Raw genomic sequence first — 6,000 nt, forward strand, 5'->3', positions numbered from 1 at the left:
AGAAATCCCCTTTAGCACACAAACCCCGCATACACAGCCAAGCCCCAAAGAACCATCATTGCAAGCGAAAGTCCCATCTCTTCCCTTTTCCAAGTATATACAACGTTAGCTAATTTAGCACATACACCAGCCAGAGTGAAAAAATACAGTTACATGAGGCTACATCGGTACATGACCATTTCTCAATTCAGCCACAGTCTTTCTGCCTTCGCAAATTCCTCTGCTGCTTCCGCGTCCCGAAATAAAAGTCCTTGTATTTGTAGGTCACACTCAATTTAGCTGGGTATACAATGCCTCACTGCACCTTACTGATGTACAGTGCCTTCTTCACCCGGCTGAAGGTAGCCTGCCTCCTCGCCAGCTCCACCGTATAGTCCTGATATATGCATTTACCAGCTCCAGCCCACTGCACCACCCACTTCTGCTTTGCCCAGCACAGGACCTTCTCATTTACACTGTACCTACGGAAACACGGAGTCACTACTCTTGGCGGCTCACTCTCCTTTGGTACAGGCCTCCACGACCGATGAGCCCGATCCAGTTCATAACGGGAGGGATCATCCCCCTCCCCCAATAGCTTCGCCAACTTCATGGCAAAATACTCAGTCAGCCTCGGGCTTCCCACTCCTTCGGGAAGACCCACAATCCTCAGATTCTGTCGCATGGATCTGTTTTCCAAGTCGTCCATTTTGGCTCGCAGATCCTTGTTGATCTCTATCACCTTCCGCATCTCCTTCCCCATTGAGATGAGTTGATCACTGTGCTGCAATAATGTCTCTTCCACATCCTTCAGCGCCTCACCTTGCTCCCGTACCTCCGCCGCTGCGCTCAATACCGCCGCCCTCACCAGGGCAATAGCCTCCTCCATGTGTTTTGTGAACTGCCTTTCGAGTTCCACGGACATTACCGTAGTCATTTCTTCAGCCATGGGCAATGCGGCCTAACCTGGTGCCCCAGCCTCCACTTTCCTTGCGATCCCCGCAGTGACCTTTCCACTCCCCGACGGCCTTTCAACTGTTTTTTTCAAGGCCATTCTTTTACTTGTTTTCGACATTTCTCTTCACTGTGCCTTCTCCCTGCTTTTGCCCCTGGGACCGGATGTTAATCCCCGAAAATGCCATTCCCGAACGGGAGCCCTCCAATGTGCGGCTGCCTCCCACCCGCCGTCAACGGAAGTCCAGGGCTGGACAGAGTTGATGGGGAGAAACTGTTCCTGCTCGTATAAAGAACGGCAAGAAACAGATTTGAAGTGATTTGTAAAAGAAGAAAATGTGATGTGAGAAAAAACAAATGGCCTCCTTCTGTGCCGTAACAATTCTGTGATTTGGACCTTTTGCAGATTGCCCCAAAGTGCTTTCCTGGCCAATGTGGAACTTTAGAAGTGTGCTCACTGTTGTAATCTAAGAAGTGCAGTGGTTTGGGCAGCATGGTGGCACAGTGGTTAGCACTGCTGCCTCATGGCATCGAGGTCCCCGGTACAATCCCAGCCCTGGGTTTCTGTCCGTGTGGAGTTTGCACATTCTCCCTGTGACTGCATGGGTCTCACACCCACGACCCACGCATGTGCAGGCTAGGCCATGCTAAAATTGCCCTTTAATTGGGGGAAAAAAGCCCAGAATTGAGTTTTCTAAATTTATCAAAAAGATAGTGAAGTGCAGTGACTCATCTGTCCACAGACTGCAATAATGAGTCTGATTCTACAACTAAAGACAAACCTGCCTTGTAGATCAATTTCCACACCTGATGCTGGAGATGGGAAAGGGGCTTTGTTGCAATTGATTAGAGGGTGAATTACTCAGAAATTTTAAGGGGTGACTTAATCAAAAAATTCAAGATATTATGAGGACCAAATAGTATCATAATCCCAGACCAGACCCCAACTAAGATACTGGACCGAAACCCCAATAGTTTAGTCTATTTTGTAAGACTGTGGGGAAAGAATGATTCACTCCAGAAGTGATTGCAAGACTAAATAAGGATTTGGTATTTTTGGATCAAAACTTTATTATGAATACAATATTAAACTCTAACTTCACAATCGAAAATAATAGCTTGTAATTGCCCCTGAAACAAACCTACTCAATTCCGCATTGGACAACAAAACATACAGCTCTCAATCCAGTTTCAAATCAGCACAGCACAGAGTAATATATGCTTTACAGAACAGATTTAGGCTCTTGTTAGAACCCTTCAGACTCTGGCTGAATATCTTCAAATAGCTGTTTTAACTGGATTGTTTCAGCCTCTTCCTTGTCTTCAGACAAGACTGCTCTTCTTGAACTATTATTACTCTTTTTTTTTAACCTATTCTACTGGGAGAGAAAACTGCCTTAACTTGGGGTCAAAACAAGGGTTGTCAGGTCAGACTTCAACTCTGCTCCAAAGCTTTCTTAAAATGCCTCTTTTTCCCCATAGCTTCATCCAGCAATGACATCATCTCCCCAAGCTGGAACAATATAAACCTCCATACTGAAAGCACATGAACTCCCCAGGTACTTTCCCTGTCAAACCACAGCACATTAGCCCAGACTGAAAAACACATTTCTCTGGTCAATTTCACCTTCTGGCCTGTAAAAGCACCCAGGCCCTGCAAAACAAAATCTTTTTTAAAAACTTGACCACGGCAGTCAAACACACTCTAACCTGAGGCTTTAATTTCCCAATAGTTATAATCCACTATTCCTAAAATCCTCCATTCATCACAACAGAAACCATTTTGGCTGGTTCGGGAGTTTAGATAATTAGGGCCAAGTTCAGGAGTGAAATTAGGAAACACTCCTGCATGCAGAGGGTGGTTAAAAAATTGGAACACTCTTCCCCAAACAATAATTGATGCTAGAGCAAGTAAATTTAGAACTGCGATTGATAGTTTTTTGTTAACCAAAGCAAAGTATGTGAAGTTAGATTGCAGATCAATGACCGTTTTAGTGAATAGGGGAAACAGACTCAAGAGGCTGAAAGGTCCATTGTTTTTCCTCTATTCCTAGACTTGTAGCACAAACAACCCATTTGATCCAACAGGTGAATTACTGTATTTAAGCTTCACACAAGACTGGAAGCCGAGGGGTGACCTGACCGGGGTTTCTTAAAATAATGAAGAGTTTGAATGGGTCGATGTAGAGAACATCATTCCACTTATTATGGGGAGTCCATAATGGCCATAAATATACAGTAGTCACTAGTAAGGCCGATAAGGAGTTTCAGAAGAAACGTTTTTGGGAATGAGTCATTGAGACCCCCAGCATAGACGTGTGTAAGAGAAGCTAGGTATGAGAAGTTGGTAGAACTCGAGTATCATTGAGAAAAGATATGCGGTGAAGATTTTTATCTTACATGCATAATTTTTAAGATCATCAAATGTGAAGGGATATCTCAACATTGGTCTTTGTTGTACATCTGTCTCAGATATACAAATAATCATTCGGTATTGGGGACAAATTCAGGACATCCCTCTGCATTTGGTAATCTTGTGAATATTCTGATGAGTACAAGATGAAAAGTTTTGACATGTCTATTTTTAAGTGATGCTCAAGAAGCTAGGTAAGTGCCTGAAGGTGATCTGACCAACCATTGTAACCAGCAGCAGTTGGGCAGAATTTCCTCAATCCGACTTGAGGCAATATTACACTGACATTTCCCGCAATGGTGTCATTTCCGAGCAGCACGAGAATAGCTTCCTCATACTCTCATCTGCACGCACTGGAACAACATGACCAGGGATAACAATTAAAACCTGAAGACAGCATGGAACATCTTCTTTCTGCATGCCCCTCTTCATTCCCTCCACCACTGAAGTCAGGCAGAGGTCATGTATTCATCTGTTAGTCAGTTTGTCTGTAACCGATATATCTCAAAAATGAATAAACTGATTTCAATAAAACCTGGTACACTGATAATGTATGGTGTAAGGAAGGACTGATTAGTTTTGGTGAAGATGTGGATCCACATTCTTGATTTTTTTTTGTGAATGGATCTGTTGACATTGGGAGGGCAAATCTTTCCTTGAAATGTTTCCGGCTGTTTGATTGTTCTCAAATGTTGTGAAATGTTTCAACTGCTGTGGTAGAACTATAGCTAAGTTCCGCACGCATGAGTGCGGCCTCAACCGGGATCTTGTATTCATGTCGCATGACATCCACCCCCCACCATCTGGCCTAGACTTGCAAAATCCTACCAACTGTTCTGGCTTGAGACAATTCACACCTCTTTAACCTGTGATTATCCCTCTCCCTGGATCTGTAATGATTTGATTACCTGCAAATGCTCGCATTCCAAGCATTGTCCAGCATCTCTGACTTTGTCTATATAAATGTTTCTGGAACATACCTCTCCATTCACCTGAGGAAGGAGCTGCGCTCTGAAAGCTTGTGTTTGAAACAAACCTGTTGGACTTTAACCTGGTGTTGTAAGACTTCTTTGTGTGGTAGAATTTGTCACAGCTGTCGATGTGTGAACAGAGTTTTCAGAGCAGGTTGTTAGATGTGAATTGGCCCGGAACCTTCTCTGTGCGATGGAAGCCCTTAATAAAAATATTTATTTTCCAGTTTGTCATTACAGAATATCAATCTGACAGACAAAAGCCTCAAAGGAGAGCCACATCATTGTAACAGTGTTGAGTTAACACAGCGTAGAGGAAGTGTGCGCTCTGCTGAGTGCCCTCTTAATTTGTCATTTATTTTATCTTCTATTTTCGATGTAACAGATTCTGACGCCATTTAAAAAACATTTGCATCTTCAGAAAATACAGTACAACTCTCTAAGAAGTATTATAATTAGTTTGAAAAACTGCTATAAAACACCAGACTTTTGAATGTAAATTTTGAACATAAACTTGCATTTTTTGGTGTTTTGCACGGGGTGTAGGTTTATGTTATTGAGCCAAGTAGGGTTTTTGCAGGAGTAACTTGAATAAGGGGCAAAAGTTTGGGAATTTGCATGTCCTGATGTTTCGGTGTAAATCAGTTAAGCGCAAATTTCCTAGATCAAAAATGTAGCATATCTGTTCTTCTGTCATAGCCATGTCACAACTTTGCAAGAAATTAGAAGTGTAAAGAATTGGTTCCTGAATAGTAATAAAAATGATCGAAGAGGATGGAAGAATTAATTTGCCAGCGAAGTGGGAGGAGTTTGACTTTTGCCTAAAATTGTCCCAAATCCATTCTGAAATAAACGCAAAGGAGTAAGCAGGCTGATTTATACACATCAATCTCTTCAGACGTCCCCCCCCCCCCCCCCCCCCCCCACACACACACAGACTGATGTAGTTTCGATATTCACGTTTCATTTGACAAAAATTAGGTCTAATGTTAAAAATTAGTTGTGGCTTGCTGTATTACTTAAATAATCAGAGCACAGTAGTTGAGCGGTTTCGATGGCAAAGTTGAAGCCAGCATTTAATAAAGCTAAAGCTATTGGACCTCATTTTTGCCAATTGAAACGTGAATAGTATATAGAATCTATGCTATTTGTTCCTTAACCAAAATTGATATTTCAAAATTACTTTCTGTAAAACGACTCACCACATTGTGAATTACTTACATTGTCTTCTCCTGCTATCTCTCTCACTATCTCACGTTCTCTCTCATGCCCGGTTGGGCGAAGTCATAAGACTGGAATGCTGCAGGGGGGTGTCTGCCGTGTCTCTCTCGGCGATGTCTGTACCACTCTCCCGGATCCCTGCCAGCTCCTGTTCTATATAGAGCCAGACGAACAGAGAGGGGACAGCACGTCACAGCCACAAACAAATCCCAAATCCCCCACAGCACCTTCCATTCAAAGGAGCCACGTCTTGCTATTTGCCTTTCCTGCACTCGTTTCCATTCTTTCTGTACGTTACATTCCGGAACTGCTACAGTAGAAATGTGATTGATGCCAAAACTAGTTCAAAGTCCAGCAATTAATTGCATTGGGCTTTAATTTTCACTCTGGCACCCAGATTTTGTTTTCTTTTTTTTAAATTTAGAGTACCCAATTCACTTTTTTCCAATTAAGGGGGCAATT

The 6,000-nt window shown here is 42.8% G+C and overlaps 1 protein-coding gene across 2 annotated transcripts in view; it reads right to left on the reverse strand.

Annotated features, from left to right (window-relative positions):
* serpine3 (serpin peptidase inhibitor, clade E (nexin, plasminogen activator inhibitor type 1), member 3) overlaps nucleotides 1-5,787 on the reverse strand; it is a 43,883-nt gene extending 38,096 nt beyond the window's left edge. The window contains exon 1 of one of the 2 annotated variants that reach the window (XM_038802591.1): nucleotides 5,520-5,787. The gene's annotated coding sequence lies outside the window, so the exon portion shown is untranslated. The remainder of the gene's footprint in view (nucleotides 1-5,519) is intronic. The other variant, XM_038802590.1, reaches the window with a different exon arrangement.
* Nucleotides 5,788-6,000: the final 213 nt, after the last annotated feature.

Source organism: Scyliorhinus canicula, chromosome 7 (genome assembly GCF_902713615.1).
Source record: "Scyliorhinus canicula chromosome 7, sScyCan1.1, whole genome shotgun sequence".
NCBI classification, from domain to species: Eukaryota; Metazoa; Chordata; class Chondrichthyes; order Carcharhiniformes; family Scyliorhinidae; genus Scyliorhinus; species Scyliorhinus canicula.